Genomic DNA, 20409 nt, shown 5'->3' on the forward strand with positions numbered 1-20409 from the left:
TGGGCATCTCTGGAGGGGGGCCCTGGGCACTGTATTTTTAAAAAGCCCTCCAGATGATTCTAATGAGCTTGCGACGGTTGAGAATCACTATTCTAGCCCAGTCTCTGGGAAACCACTTATTCATGTATTCAAAAGATATTCCTGAGTGCCTACAGGGTATCAGGAACTGTACTGGGTATTTAACAGTGAACATGACAACGTCCTAAGCCCTTTCACACTCAGCTGGAGAGGGGGAAGACAATATATCAACAAATAAATAAACCACGTAGTTTCAGATGGTGATGTATGCTGTACAGAATATAAGACAAGGTGATATAATAGAAAGTAACTGGAAGGGTACCTGAGTGGTCAGGTAAGACTGCTCTAGACTGGACTGTGGACTGAATGAGAAAAGAATCCTGCCAGATGATCTAGGGAAAGAGCATTCCCAGGCAGAGGAGAGCAAGTGCAAAGGCCCTGGGGTACATGGCCAAGAGACTAAAAGACCAGTACTGTTGGACTAAAGTACCTCAGTGAAACAGGGAAGGTGACACCTGCCCCAGAATTATCACATTGTTATGTTGCAAAGATGTGTGAGGTGTCAGGAAGCATTTGGGAAAGAAAAGCCCCACAAAAATATCAGGGGTGTGCTGTTTCATTGCTGTTACACCATTCTAATGTAACTCAGTGGCCCAGATACCAGATGACAGCCCCATGACATCCTACTGACTTAGCTGTGGAACCCAATCACTACACCATGATACAATTGCAGAATCCAGGCCTGGGCTTCCCTGGTAAGTACTGGATAGATTTTGCATGGATGCAGCTATAGTCTAGAAATCTGAGATCAAATGCTGAGGCAGATTTCCATTTATTGGACTCTACTCTCCTGACTCAAGAGACAAAGTTCAAAGTAAAAGTTGAAAGTCCTTCAAATGAACCGAAGGAAGATGAGTTACCATGCTGCCTAACTGGGTGATGACCTCCCCAGATGGCCTCCTCTCAGGGCAAACTGACAGCTTGTCTTTTGCAACATGCCACACCTTCACCCAGCAATGGGAATAGAGAAATTCCTATCATACGATCACTTTCTACTATCCCCGAGAAAGGTACTTTGGAAAAGGGAGGTCAATTTTTTGGCTAAAATTTGTTTCATTAATGTTTTTAATCATCTTTAATTACACAAGTAATACATGCTTGCATTTTCCTTATTACCAAACTATAATATTATAGAGAAATAAGAAGTGTCTTTGAACACTACCCTGGTCCCCAAAAGTAACTACTACTGATGGTTTCTATGCATTTGTGTACCTATATATGTGCCATGCCATGGAAAATGTGCAGAATTTCTTTTCTTTTTATATAAATGTCATCACAGTGAATGTCTCCAAGGGGGCCTGCACAAGGATGCTAACTGCCAACATTGTAAAGTAAAGCTGCCTGTATGGCTATCTGCAGAGGAATAGTTTAATACATGGTGGTACGTTCAAATTATGGGATTCTATGCAGCTTTTTAGAAGAATGATGCAGCTCTAAATGCGCAATTAAAGCTTCAAGAGGTGTTGCTGAATTTCCTTACCTTTTTTGGGACTTGCTTTGACAGTCATGTCTCGGGACTCAGGGAGGTGTGGTCAGTTGAGGCAGCTGGGGGGAAGGAATAGGAATAGGCTCTAAAAGAGGTGAGGTGGGGAGACACAGTGAGAGAGAAGGTTCAGTTTGGCAAGCCAAGCGTGGCATCCAAGGGTATACAGCAATCTTGTCATGGTTCAGGCATATTAGTAGCAATCACAGAATAACAAGGGAAGATACGTTCCAGGAGGTGGATGAAGCCCAGAAATACAGAATTCAAAGTAGATGCTACTCTGACACGCTCAGCAATGGGCAGCCCTGTTAGTGGTAGCTGGGTTCCAAGGTTAGGCTGGAATTCAAGGTCAGGACTGCCAGTCCTCAGAGGGAGGGAAGGAAGAGCAAGACAGGGACACTATCTGTTGTTCCATTTATGTATGTATGTGTATATGTATTTATCATCAAGCATCTCCTATGTGTTAAGCGCTGTTCTAGGTACTACAGATACAGCTATTATTAAGACAGGCACAGTTCCTGCCATGTTATAAACACGTAAAAAATATATTTTCAGAGAGTGACAAATAAATAAGGACTTAGAGAGGGTCAAGTGCAGACTACATGAGATAGGGGTCAAAACAGGCCTTTCTGAGGAAGAGACATTGTGACAGAGACCGGGATGAAGTGAGGGATAGAGCCAGATAAACAAATCTAAGAAGAAACAGAGAATGCTTAAAAATAGGGATACTCCAATGCAATTGGAAGGAGATGGTTTACTTCAATCCACCTTGTTTTATTTATTCATTCATCTGTCAAGTATTTGTCAAAGGTCCACCGTGCAAAACACTCTGCCAGGACTCGGAGATACAATCATAGACTAGGCAGATATGGCCCTGCCCTCATGGAGCTTATAGTCTATGGAAGAGAAAGAAGTTAACAGGTATAAGAAACACTGCGTGCAAAAGCCAGAAGTATGAAAGAACTTGAGTATTTGAGGAACTGAAAGAAGACCGCCGTGGTTGGGGTCTGGTGGTGTGGGGGGCATCTGGGAGAGTGACGCTGGAGATCGGAGAGGTTGGTGGGAGTAATGTCTTGCAAGATCTTATAAGTTAGGACAAGGAGTTTGCATACATTCCAAACATAATGAAAAGACATTGAAGGCTTCAAGCAGGAGATGGGGAGAGGGGATGACATGACACAATTTCTATTTTAAGACTACCTCTCCTGTTAAATACAGAGAGTGGATTGCAGAGAGGCAATATGGCAGCAGGGATGTGAGCTGTTGGAATAGTCTCGACCACAGTGATGGTGGTGGAGGCAAAAAGAAGATGGCATATTTCAGAGATACCTCAGAGATGGAATCCAAAGCCCTGATGACAATTTGGACTAAAGGATGAAAGAGAGAGAAGACAGGTTGACTCTGAGAAGAGTGCCTGACAGAGGATGGGTGGATGCTTGTTCCATATCTGAGATGGACATGACTGGGGGACTCAACTGACTTACACACATCTCTTCTGTTTCTCTGAATTACACCTACACCCCTTTATATAGTGCCTTTTGCAATAGCTATCCATTAGCATCCTACGATCACTTCAGATACTTCTAAAATTAATTTTATTCTTATGTACATTTACATGGTTCAAAAAACTTAAATGATATGTCTCATAGAATAAGGTATACATTGAGAAGTCTAGCTCCTACCCTGTCTCCAGCTACTGTTATCCACCCATCTCATCATTTTTAGATATCCACTTATATCAGCTTTTGTTGTGCAACAAGCTTAGTGGCTTAACATAACAATTTAGCTTGTGATTCTATTGTGAGCTGAGTAGTTCTTCTGGTCTGGGTGATCTTGGTGGAACTCTTCTGAGTACACTCCATGCTTCTGGAGTCAGTTGGCTGGAAGGTGGTGATCTAGACTGGCGTGGTGGTTTTGCTGTATTCATTTAGCTGAATTGCTAGCACATGTCTTAGGATTCCCTTCCCTGTATAATTCTGGATTCGAGTAGAAAACACAGGATACCTGCATGATATTTGGGGGGTAGAAGTGAGGCAGCAGCCATTATGCTTGGAATATTGGTGCAGGGCCTGAGGCACCAATGTAGCCCATGTGTTTTGTCATTGATCCACAGGCTCCCCCTTTCGCCATGGGGCAGCAGCAAGACCCACAACTCCTACCGCTCCCATGGATCCCCTCCTGCTTCTTTGAGTCCTGGGCCAGGCACAACTACAGCTCCATAACAAAAGGATTAGATGGAATGAAAGATAGACACAGTTTCCAGTTCGGCCTCCATCTCCCTTGCTTTGTGTTCACTTGTTCTTTTTAATAATCTACCCTGCTGACCTTGGGTGACTTTCAGGAATAGCATAAAATGCAAAAGTATCAGCCTTCTGTAGACTTCTTTACCAGCTCTTCCTTGTGGTCCCTGGCTAATGACTTTCAGTTATGCAAGGTCTAATCCCTACAGTAAGTCCCTTATTCCATACCACTCTGCAGTTGATATGCTGCTGGCTAGGTTAGTGGTTGGGAAGTGAGGTAGGCAGCTGGTCATGTGTCTCTCATCATCCATCAGGCTAGCCTGGGCTTCTTCACATGGCTCTCACAGGATTGCATGAGCAGCCAGAGAAGGCAGATCCCAAACTCTGCTTGCTTCGTATTGGTGAAAGCAAATTATGTGGCCATGCCCGGAGACAGTGTGGAAGGCACTACCCAAAGAGAGTGGATAAACAGAAGTGTGAGCAGATTGGGCTGTTACTGCAAACAATGTCATACCACTTTTGTTGATTTCTTCTGTATCCCTCCAGCATTTCTTCATGGGAACACAGCAAATATGAACACATATTTTACTTTCCCCCTTTTCTCATGCAAACGACAGTATACCATATATATGCTATATATACGCTCAGAACTTTGCCTTTTTAACTTAACAACATATCTTAGCAGTCTCTAGTTTTCTATTCTTTTATAAAACTGCATAGTATTTCTTTGCATGACTCTGTTGTAGTTTGCTTAATCAGTACATCATATGTGGACACTTTTGCTATTTCAACAATGCTGTAAAGGATCAACTTATACCTGTGCCAGTTTATTCATGCTGTTGCCTTTTTAATTTAGCATATTTTATAGTTTCCTCCATGGATTGTTTTATAGAGCTGAGATTTCTCCCTTGTCCTATAGTTGTCGTGTTGGTGTCATACAGTCTGGGTATCTGATTTCTCTCTTGATGCTGGACATTGGGAAGGACATCTATGCACTATCCTTAGTGCAGTCACTCTCAAACTTTAATCTACAAAACAGTCACCTGAAAGGCTAAATAAATAGCTAGTGGGAAGCAGCTGCACAGCACAGGGAGATCAGCTCGTGCTTTGCGACCACGTAGAGGGGTGGGGTAGGGATGTTGGGAGGGAGACGCAAGAGGGAGGGGATATGGGGATATATGTATAGGTATAGCTGATTCACTTTGTTATACAGCAGAAACTAACACACCATTGTAAAGCAATTATACTACAATAAAGATGTAAAAAAAATTCATATTACCAGGACCCAGTCCCCAGATCCTCTGAGAAGCCGTTCTAGAGTGAAGCTTGGTATCTGTATTTTAAACAAGCACCTCAGATACTTATGAAGCAGTTGATCTGCCACACACAGAGAAGTGGGTTTTTAAATATTGTTTTCCTGGAATTATAGAAGGCAAACATACCAAGGGTTCAGAAGAGGAAGATACATGTTCTGGGGAAAAAGCCCTGCAATTTAAGGCAAATATTCCTTTGTTGATTCATTCATCCTGCCTCTCTTGATAATGCCTATCCCCCACTGTGTATTATGAGGTGGGAGTTGTTATAGTGATGGGATAAGGGTGCAGAATTAGAAGGTGATTGTGAAAGATTGTTTAATTTGGAAAGAAGCCCAACCTAAGTACAAGAGGGCTCTGAGATGCCAAGAGGTAGCTTGAGTTCAATAGAGTCTTCTTATACCCAAGCCAGACTGGGCTGCCTCTTTCCTGTGTTTCCCCACCTTCTCCAGGAAAACAACACTATTGGCTGAGCAGAGTAGATCCCAGTAGTGCCTGACAGCAAGGTACTAAGCAGAAAGTCCAATACAAAGTGCAGAGGGAGAAACGAGATTCCGGAATAAAGGAAGGGCTCTATTATTCAACAGAGGGCTTTAAGATAGAGTTGGACGGGCTTCTTGCAACTACCCACATTACCTAGGTCTCTGTTTCATACTTAGTCCATTATCCATTAAATAATTATTATCAAAAAATAATTCCTTCCTTGGGCACTCTTATAGTGCAATGCTCCCTGCCTCTGAAACACATCTCCCATCTTTTTAGTGCGGTCAATTGATTCTTCTGTCTCTGCCTGGCAGGCTGAAAACTCAATGAAGGCAGGAATATGTCTGGATTTTGCTTCTACTGCTTACCAGGCTGACTCAGTGGTGTTCCAACAATAAGGCAAAAACCAGAGGTTTTATCTAGATAGGAATGTGTCACACAGAGCCTGGGTAGGAGAGGGGTAACCAGGTTTGAACCATACAGAACCAGAAACTAGTCTGCTGAAAACTTTTCTAATCATCTCACACATAAGACTAAGCAGAAGAGTCGGTTCTCATAGATTCTTAGAACAAACTTGAAAATGCAGTCTATATAATTATAAATGCCATGTGCATTTATAATTTTTCTTTTTTTAAAATGGGAAAACAAAGGAAATAGAATTTATCATTACACCTATTTCTTGTAGGGCACAAACCTGTATTGGTACTATAAGTAAAGTTGATCAATACAAACATTTTTCTATTCTCTTTTCAGAAAATAATATTATTGAAACATTGTCATATGAAGAAACTATCAAAGAATATTCAATCAAAATTTAGTTAGAAAAAATATTATATCAATGTGCCAGGGAGCTAACAAAAATTTTATTTTGTGATAAATGTGTTATTTGTCAGCTTTTAAAAGTCTTCAATTTGTTGTAATTTCTTTTCCTATAAGCACAGTTTTATATTTTTCTTAATGAGGATCCCCCAAACCAGGATCTGCCTGTGGTCATGACCCACGAACTTTCTGTACACACTTAGGTAATAAACAGTTGTACAATTACTTTAAATTGAGAACATAGTCTCAGTTTAGAAAGGTTAATGGGAATCTAAGATATCACTAAAAAATTCTAAATTGATTTAGGGTTGCTTCTTCTTTCCTTCTTTGGGTATATTTCAGAAATATATATTGGGTATATTTGGAAAACTGCAGTCAGCAAGGGGAAGGTTGGTTGATTTCTTCTATATTTTTCTACCTCGTGCTTCTCTTCTCCACCCCCTCCCTAGCTGGCCATCAGTTTTTGACCCCTCCAAGGTCAGAAAGGACTGGTGAAGAAAAGTCTTAATGGAACCACATGGGGTGGTTTCCTATTCTTTGTGCCTGGCAGATTGTACCTCTATGCGGGTATTTCAATAGGTTCACAAGACGTTCTACACTGGGCTCCTCTCCCTGAAGATCCCTTGATCTTGGGAGATGTGAATATACATTTCTTTTGAGAGGTTGCTCTTAACTCCTCCCTCACCAAGGTGCTCACCTCCAGATTCTTGCTGCTGGGATACCTCTGTACCTCAAGGATCAGAAACAACCTCTCTCTCTTTCTCTCGGTTGGTCCACATTTGGTCCTTAGGAAATCCTCTTGTATCCTTTGCTCCAACATGCCCTGGGAGTACTGGCCAGTCCCATCACGGAGTTCTCTCCTGACTCCAGTGCCAAAACTCTGGACAGCCCTCATCGTCTTACAGATTCCCCAGGAAGGGGTCAGACTCTGCTCCCAGCTATGTAGTGCTTTTCTCAAAGTTTCCTCTCTCTAGAGGTGACGGAATAGTAGATCACCTGCCACTCCTCCCTTTTTATAGTCTTGACCTGTCTGAGAGGTCAAAAATTCTTCAACCAGTTCCTCAGGATCATCATTTCCTTTGTGAACATGCCATTGGTGACTTGGTATCTCCTTTTGGAATTTTCCATCGACTGAATTTTGGGACCTGGTCATAACTTCAATTTTAACATCCTGTTACAGTCTTAATTGCCTTTGCTTCCTTTTGTGGTGTGCAGCTCCTTTGTTCCTTGGACCACTAAATTGACTAGTGATAAAGAAAAGCATGATCTTTTTAAAAAGTTAGACGCCGTGTGTTCAAATTAGCTCACTCTTCCTCTCACATTTGCTCATTTTTAATTCCTTTGGAAGGAATCAAATTGCACTGAAATAACTTTTGGCCAATGCATGAGCCTATTTAAATACAAAATTATTTAATTAGTTAATTCCTTTAACATCGAGTATGTATGGAGTGTTTCTTTTGTGCAAAGCACTGTTAGACACAAAAAAATCAACACACAATAGAGTTTATGTGAAGGGAGGTTGTATAAATTATTCTACAACTATTTCCCATCCCATCAACCATCTCTCTCTCTCTTTTTTTTTTTTTTTTTTTTTTTGCTTAAATGCTTCCCAAAACCCAGAGAAGCTAAAGCCAGACTGGTAGGAATATGTTGCTATTGACACATCAATGCCTGCCTTCAATATAGGGTTAAACCCTGAGTAGACTGGAACTGAGAATCTGTCTCCCTCATATTCCCAAAAGAGAGTTACCCTCTTAGTAGCTCTTGTTCATCTCACAGGTGCTAGATTCCAATGTGGTACATCCAATGTGAATTTTCATCTCTCCCTGGCACCTGAATCTTTTCCTTGATTTCCCACCTGAACTCTCATTTTGAAATTGGCTGTTTTTGAAATTAGGGTCCTTAGGCTGCATGATTTGATGGAATTCTTCACAGGTCCAAATGCTAATGCAAGTTGGTGACTAATTCCCAAGTCTTAGGAAAAGGACTTTTTCTATCTTGGGGTTGGGTTTGGCAAGGATCCTTTTCAAGAGCCCTGAAAGAAGACAGAATCCTTTTCTTGAAGTGTTAACTTCCTCAATCAAGACAGGCTCTGTTGAGAGTTGGATGTCTCCCCACTGCTCTTTGCTTTAGTTGAGGGGGAAGCGGGGAGGGCGGGTAAATTGCTTTCCTGGTACCCGGGAGAATAAGGAGTGACCTTAGATGTCTTTTTCCAGAGACTTCTGGGAAGAAGTTGCAGCTGCCATTTTAGTTTTCTTACAGACAGTATCTTGTGTCTTTTTTTTAAATGGCTTCAAGGAGTAAAATCAAATATATCTTCTTCGTGACTATGCCAGGTTCTGCATTTTGCTAAGCACTAAAGGTTTTCTTGGGTCTTAAAACAAGTGTCAGGGGTTTTAATTCTATAAAAAAGAAAGAACTGAATGTTCTGAAGGCAGACCACATGGTCACCACTTAAAAGTACAAGTTCATAGCAAAAGGCTGAAACTTTCTAGTAATGCTGAAATGATTTTGTATAAGTGTACTGTTTCCAAATATTTTTCAGGATTCATTTGGGAATGATTAAGCTAATGTTACATCTTTTCAGTGTTACGAAAAAGATGACTTTCAATCAGAGAGAGGTTTCAGCAAATCAGTAAGGAAATAAAACCGACCTGGTGCTCTTCTCCCCCTGGTATGTGGAGGGAATGGGCTTTTATTATTAGGGCACCTCAGGACACTCTGGATGTCTGCTCTGTATCCAAAAGAATGAAGAACATGCACCCTCTGGAACTCTCTGGGGAGTTTAGAACTGACTTTTAGTTAAAGCACAGTATTGCTATCATGCCCATGACAACCTTGGAACTCTCAGAAGGCATGCCACCAATTTGCTCTGCAGTCCCAGCAAGGATATGCTTCATTGCATTATACAAATATACAAATGAAATGAAAAGGACTGGTCAGAACCATCTGGGAATAGCTCAAGAGAGGAATCTGCAAGTGGTCGACAGCCAACAGCTGAATGGGTGTTGTGAGGACAGTGTGCCTATTGGGGGGACCCCTGCATGCATTTGGACAACCCCATGCCGACAGGGAGGTCTCCTGAATGTTTTATGTACTGGCTACATTCCCATGAATGCTAGCCTGAAGTCACTGATACATGATGGAGAGAGACACAGCTCACCCAAGGTAAGATCCAAGAGAGTAAAAAGCAAAGCAGATGCAGATAAAAGATAATTTATAAATCTCTGGGTTGGTGCCCTCATTGGTTCAAGGAAGGAAGGAGGCAGGGTTGGAGAAGAAGGTCTAGGATTTCTAGAAGACATTTAAAGACTAGTCTTATTGCCTATATTAATCCACCTCCAACTTAATACAGTCATATAAATCTTAAGGACATGCTACTTTATGGATTCACATAAAGTGTGTGTGTGTGTGTGTGTGTGTGTGTGTGTGTGAAGAGATTTATTTTAAGAAATTGGCTTACAAAGTTATGGAGGCAGGCAAATCCCAAGCTCTGCGGGGTGAGCTGGCAAGCTAGAGACCCAAGAGAGCTGATGATTTGGTATAGTTCCTGTATGAAGGCCGGCAGGCTCAAGACCCAGCAAAAGCCAGTGTTTCAGTTTGAATCCAAAGTCAGGAAAAAAGCTAATGCTTTAGTTTGAAGGTAATCAGCTAGAAAGAATTGTCTCTTACTTACAGGAGAGTCAGCCTCTGGTTCTATCCAGGCCTTCAACTTATTGGATGAGACCCACCCACGTTAGAGAGGGCAACCTGCTTTACTCAGTCTACCAATTTAAATGTTAATCTCATTCAAAACACCCTCACAAAAACACCCAGAAGAATGTTTGACTGAATATCTGGGCACCTTCTGGTCCAGTCAAGTGAACACATAAAATTAACCATCACAACTCCACCCTTTGTCAACTTGGCATCCACATGCATCTCCTTAAACCATACTTAATCTCCAAATGAAAACAATAACAAGATCATAATTCCACCTAATATGATATAACTAACCTGCGTTCAATCTAAAATGCACTAACCCCTTCCCCAGAAAAGGAGATTAAAATCCTTGAGTGATGTTTATTCTTCCCCTTCATAGCTCATAACTAAAATACTATGATGTAAAATTAACAACACTTGAACACTATGATATAAAGTCAGTGCATCTTATACCAATGATAAGGAGCTAAGAGAGGGAAGAAAACAAATACACACACACATAATCATAACAAAATAAGGAGTAAATACTCATGACAATAACAGCCCTTACTTTTATAACAGGTCATGTGGTTGTAACTGGTATTTATAACTATCTTCATCCATTACCCACTCCATATTCCCTTTGCCGTTAGCAAGTATTTCAGCGGGTCCTGGTTCTTCATCTAGTGGGGGTGATCTAAACTTTTATTACTGAAGAGTCTGCGGCATTACTAGTCCTACTTGGATTGGGTTGTAGCTTTCCACTGTCCTTACACACAGGGCATGGTAATACTAAGAGACAGCCTGAAGGATCTCCTGTATTCCAGACATACTCTTCCTTACCTTCATGGTGAAGTAGCAGTCCAACGTCCCCTTGGTAGTCAGGATCAGTCACCAAATCAGCACCGTAACCCCCTTCTTTGCTTGTTGATTCTGAGGCATCAGGCAGCAGTCTTAAATTCCAGGTCAATGAATCTTTGTTGTGTCTCTAGGTGTAAGCACTCCTCTTTTTGGAGCCAAGACCTCTAGGCCAGCAGAGCATAAGGACATAGGAACAGGAAGCAAAGATTTTGCTAGTGGGTCATTAGGGGTACTAGGGAGTGGTGCCACTGCCATTTCCACCCCTGAATTGTTCCACCTGTGGATCCTGGCTCTCAGAGAAATAGCATATATATCGGGTGCTGATTCAGAGCATGTATACCCTTCTGGAGAACCTTGCCCTGGCCCTGCAAGGTATCGCCACCTACCTGACACTTTAACTGAGTCTTCAAAAGACCATTCCACCATTCTATCAAGCCATTGGCTTTCAGGATGGTGGGGAACATGTAAGACCAGTGAACGTGGGTCCATTGCTGCACTTTTTTTGCTGTAAAGTGAGCTCCTTGATCAGAAACACTGCTGTGTGGAATAGCATGAGGGTGAAGGAGGCATTCTGTAAGTCCACAGATGGTAGCTTTAGCAGAAGCACTGCACATAGGGAAGGCAAATTTGTATCCAGAGTAAGTGTCTATTCCTGTAAGAACAAAATGCGGCCCCTTCCATAATAGAAAAAGGTCCAATGTAATCAACCTGCAGCTGATCAGACAGCTGGCTGATCCCCCGGGGGAACGGTGCCATAGCGGGGACTTAGTGTTGGTCTCTGGTGCTGGCAGAGGGGCACTCAGCAGCAGCTGTAACCAGTCTGGCCTTGGGGAGTCCATGTTGCTGAGCCCATGCATACCCTCCATCCCTGCCACCATGGCTGCTTTGCTCCTGAGCTTATTGGGCGACGACAGGGGTGGCTGGAGAAAGAGACTGACTGGTATCCACAGAATGGGTAATTCTATCCACTTGATTATTAAAATCCTCCTCTGCTGGGGCCACCCTTTGGTGAGCATTCACCCAGGATACAAGTTTCTTCATGTTTTGTTTTTCACCCATTCAGAGAGGTCTATCCACATATCTCTTCCCCAGATTTCCTTGTCACTAATTTCCCAATCATATTCTTTCCAGTCCTTTACCATCCAGCCAAACCACTGGCCACAGCCCGTCCATCAGTGTATCATCGCCTGTCTGGCCATTTCTCCTTCCAAGCAGAGTGACCAACCAGGTGCCCTGCTCAGAGTTCTTTCCACCAGTAAGATTCCTCTTCACCACTGTCCTTCAGAGAGATTTCAGAAAGGGACTGTGGCCCTGCAGCTGTCCACTTCCGGGTGGTGACTGCACACCGTGCAGAACCATCTGTAGGCCAGGCCCAAGTCTGTCAACTGATGATAGAGCACTCCTCTGAGGCACAGGTGCACGCTGGGAGAGAAACGATAGGACAGCAGGAGTGGGGACCGTGGGTATTTAGGCTGCTTCTTCATGTAACTTACTTGTGCCTTCAGGGCCCGTTCGGCCCTGATCATCTATGTACCACTTCCATCTGATGATGAAGTGCTTCTGTGCATGCTCAGCTTTATGCCTTGGTGGGTCAGATAACACTTAGTTCATGATGGGCAGCTCAGGTTATATGGTAACTTAGTGGCCCATGGTTGACTGTTCAGTCTACTAAGGTAGCAGGCCAAGAGCTGTTCCTCAGAAGGAAAGTAGTTGTCTATCCACAGAGGATAGAAGGGCTTTGCTGTGATGCACTTGTAGAGACCTGCAAAGGACTCCAGACAGCAGAGATATCTGCCACTGACACTTCAAGCACCATTGGATATGCTGGGTCAAATGGCCCAAGTGACAGAGGATCTTTCCAGCAACCTGGACCTGTTGCAGAGCCTTCTCTTGTTTTGGGCCCCACTCAAAACTAGTAACTTTTCAGTTCACTCAACAATGGGCTGGAGTAACACACCCAAATGAGGAAAATGTTGCCTCCAAAATCTAAAAGGACCTACTAGGTAGGCATTGTGCCTCTTTTCTGGTTGTGGGAGGGGCCAGATGCAGCAACTTATCTTTCACCTTGACATGCTTCACACAACTGGATCCCTAGAAATTTCCCTGAGATAGAAAGTTCCTGAATTTTAGTCAGATTTATTTGCCATTCTCTGACATATAAATTTCTTACAAATTAGTCTGGAATGGTTGCTACTTCTTGCCCACCAAGTCCAATCAGCATAATGTCATCAATGTAATGATATCTTGTGGAAGGAAAAGGCAATCAACATCCCTGCAAAGTAAATAATGCATAGAGCTGGGGAGTTGCTGTACCCCTGAGGTAGGACGGTGAAGGTGTACTGCTGGTCTTGCCAGCTGAAAGCAAAATTCTGCTAAGCCTATGGACAGGGGTGGACAAAAAGGCATTTGCAGATCAATAGCCACATACCAGGTACCAGGGGGTGTGTTACTTGCTCAAGCAATGACGACACATCTGGTTCAGCAGCTGTCACTGGAGTCACCACCTGGTTAAGCTTCCAATATTCTCCACATTCACCAAGATCCATCTGTCTTCTGCAGAGGCAAAATAGGCAAGTTGAATGGGGATGTGGTGAGGATCACCGCCCCTGCATCTTTCTGGTCCTTGACGGTGGCACTGATCTCTGAAATCCCTCCAAGAATGCTGTGTTGCTTTTGGTTTACAATGTTCCTCGGTAGAATCAGTATGAGTAGCCTTCACCTGGTTTTCTCATGATAATAACCCCACTCCACAGGTCAGAGAACCAGTGTGGGGTATCGGATTCTGCCAGCTGCTGAGTATGTCTATTCCTCTTATGCATTCCAGGACTGAGAAAATAACCACAGGGTGGGTTCAGGGACCCAGGAGCTTTAGACCTGAGCTAAGACTCCATTAACCACCTGACCTCCATAAGCCCCTACTCTGACTGGTGGTCTATAGTGACAGTTTGGGTCTCCTGGAATTACTGTCAGTTCAGAGCCAGTAGTCCCCAAATGGTCTGATTATTTCCTTTTCCCTGATGCAGTTACCCTGGTAAAAAGCTGTACGTCCCTCTGAGAAAGACTGGGAGAAAGACCAACAGCCAAATATTTGGGCAGTCTTCCTCAGTGGGACCCAGGCTCCTCTTCATTCAAGGGGTTCTATAAACTGACTCAGTCTTGGACTTGATTGAGGGGCTGCAAGTTTCTGTTTTTATGATTCAAGTTAGACTTTTGTTCACTTAACAGTGACATTGCTTTATTTTTGGTGAAACTGAGAAGCTTCCTTTCTCTATTATAAACCTTGGTGTCCTTCCCCCTATGAGTTGTGTTCGCTTTTAGTGTCTGGTGAGCCTACTAGCTTTCCTGGTATCATAACGGCTAGCATTTATTTTGTGCTTACTACTGCCAGGCAGTGTTCTGAGAGTTTTACTTGTATATTATTTATTCCTCACCCAATTCTATATAGTAATTAGTGCTGTTTGTTATATCCATTTTTCAGATGAAGCAACTGTAGTACACAGAAGTGAAGAAAGTTACCCAAGGTTGTATGGGCAGTAAATAGTATAACCGTCATGTAAACCCAAGGGGTCTAGTTCTAAAGCCCACACTTTTACCCAGCATCTCTAGGCTGAGCAGGAAAGAGGATGGAGATACACTCAAGAATCTATAGTTCCTAAAATATTTTCTCTCTTTTCTGGATAGTGTCAGAAAAGCCATCTATTATACTCTAAGGCAGGTTAGCTGTTTCAAATTCCATTAGGTTGCTTATCTGCATCAGCTCCCATCATGCTCTCACATCCAAAGGAAGAAGGTTCCTTTTTCTCTCTAAGACTAATCCCTCTCTCTTTAACTAAATCCCATAATTTTGTTCCATCAAAAAGAATTTTTAGAAAACCTCTCACCTGTATCTTTACTCTCTCATCTCTCCTAATTATTTTCCCTTCCCACAGGTACATTCTACCTTTAAGGAAAAAAAAACAAAACAAAACACCAACAAAAAACAAATAAAAACTTCTCAAGCCTATGCATTTCTCTAAGTCCCATTCTACTTTCTGCTTTCACTGTTGCCTATTGAATATCTAGAACAAAGAGTCTACACCTGCTGTCTTCATTTTATAACCTCCCATTTCCTCTGTAACCCATTGGACGCTGTCCTGTGCCCCTATTTTACCACCAAAATAATCCTGCTCCTGTTACCTTCGATTTCCTAGTTCTTAATCCAATGGTCTTTATCTTCGCTTGGCACTGATGAGGGCTTCCTCATTCTTGAAACCTCCCCTCTCTTGGTTTATGGCATTCCTCTTTCCTGCTTCTCTCTTGCTTAAATCTTGGTGCTTCCTGGGGTTCTGTTCAGAGGCCTCTTCTCTTTCCATTCTTCATGGCAATCCAGGTAATATCACCACCATACTGATCTCTGTCCTGTTAGCACCTCCACCCCAGAGCTCTCCTCAGCTCTGGACTTGAGTATTCAAGTGCTTCTTGAACATCTCCAACTAGATGTTCTACAGACGTGTAAAAATAACTCCCTCATCTTCTTGCCAGCAAACCACTTCTTTTCCTGTTGACCCAGATGTTCAAATCAATAACCTAGGAGAAACTCTTCGCTCTTACTTTTCTTTTGCACCTAAGTTATATAAATTTTACCTCTTAAAAATATATTAAGAACACCCTTTCACCATTCCACTGCACTGCTCTGCCTTACACACCTCTCCTTTCCCATTCACTAAGCCTCTACAACGACCTATGTCTTCCTGCCTCAGTCTTACCCTCTCAAATCTGTCCTCCAGAGAGACCTCTCTAAAATTTATCTTGCCACTTTCCTACTTATATCTCTAGTGGCTCACCTGTTCCCAGAAATCCAGACTCTAGCAGGTCATAGAGAGTTATTCATGATCTGATTTCTAACATTTTGCCCAATTATCCCTACACACTCCAGCCACCTCCAACTATTTACAATCCCTGGAACACACCACGCTATCTTACCTCTGTGTCTCCTTTATGCACACTAGTTCCTCTGTCTGGAATTCCATCATTTATCCATTTGAAAACTCTTGAGCATTCCTCAAGCCTCAGCTCAAGAGTCACATCCTTAACGAAGTCTTTCGTGACTCCCTCAAGCTAAGGTCTTCCTTCTTTCATGCTTCCATTTTTCTCATAGTTACTTGTACATCTGTAACCCCATGAGGGCTGCACAAGGCTCTCATTTATTGATTCAACAAACATTCCTTGAGCCAGTCACTGTTCAAGGCACTGGGGACACAGCAATGAGCCAACCATACAAGCCCTGTCCTCGGAGTACTTGCATTCTAGTGGGCTGGGGTGGTTTTACATTTCGACAACTTTTTGCTGAATCAATGGTCAACTATTTCCACCATCTCACTTTTAAAGTCTACCATTGGGAGATGCTCTTGGATCCCAGTAATTCATCTAAGTATTTCAATCTCCCTCAATCACAAGGAAAAAACCTCACAGAATCCTCAAGGATGTTTTTAACTTGGAAGTCTCCTGGCCTAGTCAGGAGTCCAGATATCTAATAATGTCACTGAATGTGATAAGAAGTGATGACCTTGGTGGCCAAATTAACCAAACTGTGAATGCACCAACAAGCACTCAAAGCCACTCTGCCTGAAAGAGACCTGCATGTCTCCAGAAAAGGTGAGACTGAGGTGAGAGACAGGAAAGATGACCTAGATGATAAAAATGGCCAGTAGCAAAAAAAGCTAATAAATAAATAATGTGTGGGAAGCAAGGATAAGTGATACAAGGAGGGTCTGTTGGGTTACAAGGCTCATATCTTGGTCCAAATGAACATGGTTAATCAAATGGCCAAAGGAAGACTCTAAAAAATAATCTTGATCAAGTAGCTATTGTGTGTCTACTGTGAGGTCGCCCCACTGCAGGCCTGATGCTCTGAGGCCAAGAATGAGATGTGCCTGCATTGCATCTGCCCAACAGAAAGCTGTGGGCCTCGATTCGCAAAACGAAAGATCCCAATACAAAGTGATTGAGCACCTACACTCCACCTGGTGTGTGACACCTCTGCTCTCCCATGTCTTTGGAATATGAGGCAGGTATTATCATACTCATTCTACACATGAGGACACAAGTTCACCTGAGAGATCAGGTGACTATTTTAGGGTCACACCTCTAGCAAGTGGCAGAGCTTGGATTTAAACCCAGGTCAGCCTGATTCTTAACACAATCCACATACACAGTCTGGATAGCTTGAAGGGTGGGGCATTTCCAGACTTGAGAGCATGGGGGTCTGTCTTCTCTGAGCAGCCATTTAAGCCTCCTTGCTCAAAAGGGATCAGGTCACTGAATTTCTGCAGATTAATCCCTGGCCAGTCCCTTGTTTATTTAATTCACCTAATGTGCATTCAATTGTGTTATAAAGCATTGGAACATGCAAAGGCTTTTGAAAACAATTAGAAGAAAAAAGTTCTCCAGCCCACATTTACACTTGGCAGCCTGAGCTCTGGCCTGAGGCAGGATGTGAGAAAAAATATAATTAACATCCACTCAGGCACAGAGTCTCAGGCCACAATTTCTTACCCTGGTGTTAATCATTGCACATTTAGCCCTAGCCAATGTCCACAAGCCCAGGGCTCTCAGCTTCTTCCTCTTCTCCACCCACCCCCTGGCTCAGACGCACAATGGAGCTAAAAAGAGCTTTCAGGTAGAGCCCTGGTCCCATTAGCTCACTCCATGGCAAGGGCAGAGGAGTGTTTGGGATGGCAGGTTTTCCAACCCCTGGGGAATCCACATCCAGACTGATACCCAGAAAGCAGCCAAGCATTCTTTGGTGGGGAGTGTTCCAGCAGGCGGCTTCTTAGTTTGGTAATTGTTCGTGTACCACAGGGGCTCCTCTGGCTGCGCTGGGACTCCCCAGCTACAGCTGCACCGCCATCGCCTCCAGTCTAGACGGAAGAAGGAGACAGTCCCTCCCTCTGTGTGCTCCAGGAACGCGGTACCAGAGACAGGGAGAGGGCTTTGACTTTTTTGTCCCCTTTTTTAAATGCTTAAAATAAAGTGTATAAGATTACAAAGAAAGCCAGTTGTATTAAAATAATTATCAAATATTTGAAAAATCAAATTTATCATGTAGTCATATTTGTGCTTAATACATGTGCTTAATAGTGAATTAAATAACAAGATCTCACTCCCCCTTTTCATTTAAATCAGGATTAAATTTCAAGATGAAGAAAATTAATCTCAATAAACTTAATTGCACCCAGCAATTAAAGTTTTAAGCGTTCCACCACTGTAATGATGTATAATTTTGTTCTTTCATACTCATTCTTCACTTATTCATTTATTCTACTAAAAAATGTGTACTGGGCAAGGTATTATGACCATTCCTGACCAGAGGTCAGAAAATGATGCCCTTTGGATAAAGCTGGCCATGCCCACTCATTTACATTTGCTCAGTATCTGCTTCCACATTATATCCACAGTGTTAAATAATCATGTCTGAGGCTACATGGTTTTCAAAGTCAAAAATATTTGCTATCTAGCCCTTTACAGAAAAAGTTTGCAGACTTCTGAACCAGACATAAGCCTTACCCTTAAGCATTCTTTCACAGTCGACAGGAGAAAAAAGATAAAAACAAATTTCAGTACAATGTTACAAATGCACCAACAAAAATATGTCTGAGATGTAGAAATTACTAAGAGAGGAATGAAGGGTGAGGAGCATGGAAGTTTTCTTAGAAGAGGTAACACTTGAATTGGTTCTGAAAGAACAGAGGTTTGCCATGGGCACTGGCTTTCTGGGCAGAGAGTATCACATGAGCAAAAGCAGGATGGCATAAACAGCATTATGTTCTGGAAATGATAAACCCTTCACTATCACTGAAATATAGAGCTCTAGAAGGGAGTGACAGGAGATGACTGAAGAACAAGGCAGAATCAGATCCTGCAAGACTTTATGTGTCATGTTAAGGAACTCAACTCTTCTTCCATAGGTATCAGCAGTGTCGTCCAACAGAACTTTCTGGGATGATAGAAGTGTTCTATAGCTGTACAGCCAATATGATACCCACCTGCCACAAGTGGTGATTGAACACTTGAAATGTGGTTATTATAACCAAGGTGCTGAATTTTTAGTTTTCTATCATTTTAATTAATTTAAATTTAAATAGCCACATGTGGCTAGTGGCTACGGTACTGAACACCTCTAGGTGATGGAAATTGCTTTTCACACACTGAGGTGGAGTGAAAGCCGTCATGGACCATATGTAAATGATTAGGCGTTGCCAGCCTTAGCCAGTGGCATCATTTTCTGACCTTTGGTCAGAAATGATCATAATACCTTGCTCGAATGTTTTTGAGTAGAATGAATGAATAAATGAATGAGTGAGTATGGAAGGACAAAACTAGACATAGTTAGAAGGTTGAAATACTTCAGACTTTACCACCACAAGAAATAATTCTGGATGCCATTATGTGTACTGAAATGACTTTTCATGATCTTGAAACTTAATTCTGGCTTACATCAAAGAGGAGGAAGGGATTTCCCTGGTGGTCCAGAGAAATTAACAGGGTTAACAGTGGTTAATTCCCTCTTCCACATCTTTCTAAGGGTTGTCTACTGTAGAAGTTCTTAATATATTATAGATACAAGCACTTTATCCAATACATGTGTATTGCTTATCTCTTCTCCCACTCTTTGACTTGCCTTTTCATTCTCTTAGCTATCTTTTAACGATAGAAATTCCTAGTTTTAATGTCCAGTTTATCAATTTATCAGTCTTTTCCTTTGTGGTTAGCACATTTTGTGTCCTATTTAAGAAATGTTCATCTTCTCCAAAGTTGTAAAAGTATACTTCTATGCTATCTTTTAGAAATTTCATTACTTTACCCTAAACAATTAGATATATATTGCATCTAGAATTGATATTTGTGTACAGCGTGAAGTGGAAGAGTCAAGATTTATTTTTTCCATATGAATAGCCAATTGACCTAGTGACAGTTATTGAAAAGATTCTTTTCTGCATTGTATGCAGTATTACATTTGTCATATGTTGTGGCAGTGTACGTGTGCGTCTTTTTCTGGAGCCTCCCATTTTGTTCCACTTTGCCTAGTTATCTGTCCTTGAATATAACATATCCCTCTACTTAGGTCTTCTCTAATTTCCCTTAAAAATATTTTATAATTTTCTCTATAGAGGTTTTGTACATTTTTTGCTGGATTTATTTCTAGAGATTTGATGTCATTTAATGCTATCCAAATGGCATCTTTTAAAATTTTTCATTTTCCAGTTGGTTTGTATCTGCAATAAAGAAATATAATTAGTTCTTATATATTGATCTTGTGTTCAATAACTTGCTGAATTCAACTTACTGATTCTAATCCCAGTAATTTTTAAAAGCAGGATTTTATGGATCAACTATACTTCAATAAAAAAAGGAAACAATTTTAAAAATAAAAGCAGGATTTTATCTTCTCCACAAGTTTTACAGCCACAAT

Source organism: Eubalaena glacialis, chromosome 11, assembly GCF_028564815.1.
Source record: "Eubalaena glacialis isolate mEubGla1 chromosome 11, mEubGla1.1.hap2.+ XY, whole genome shotgun sequence".
In the NCBI taxonomy this organism is placed as follows: Eukaryota; Metazoa; Chordata; class Mammalia; order Artiodactyla; family Balaenidae; genus Eubalaena; species Eubalaena glacialis.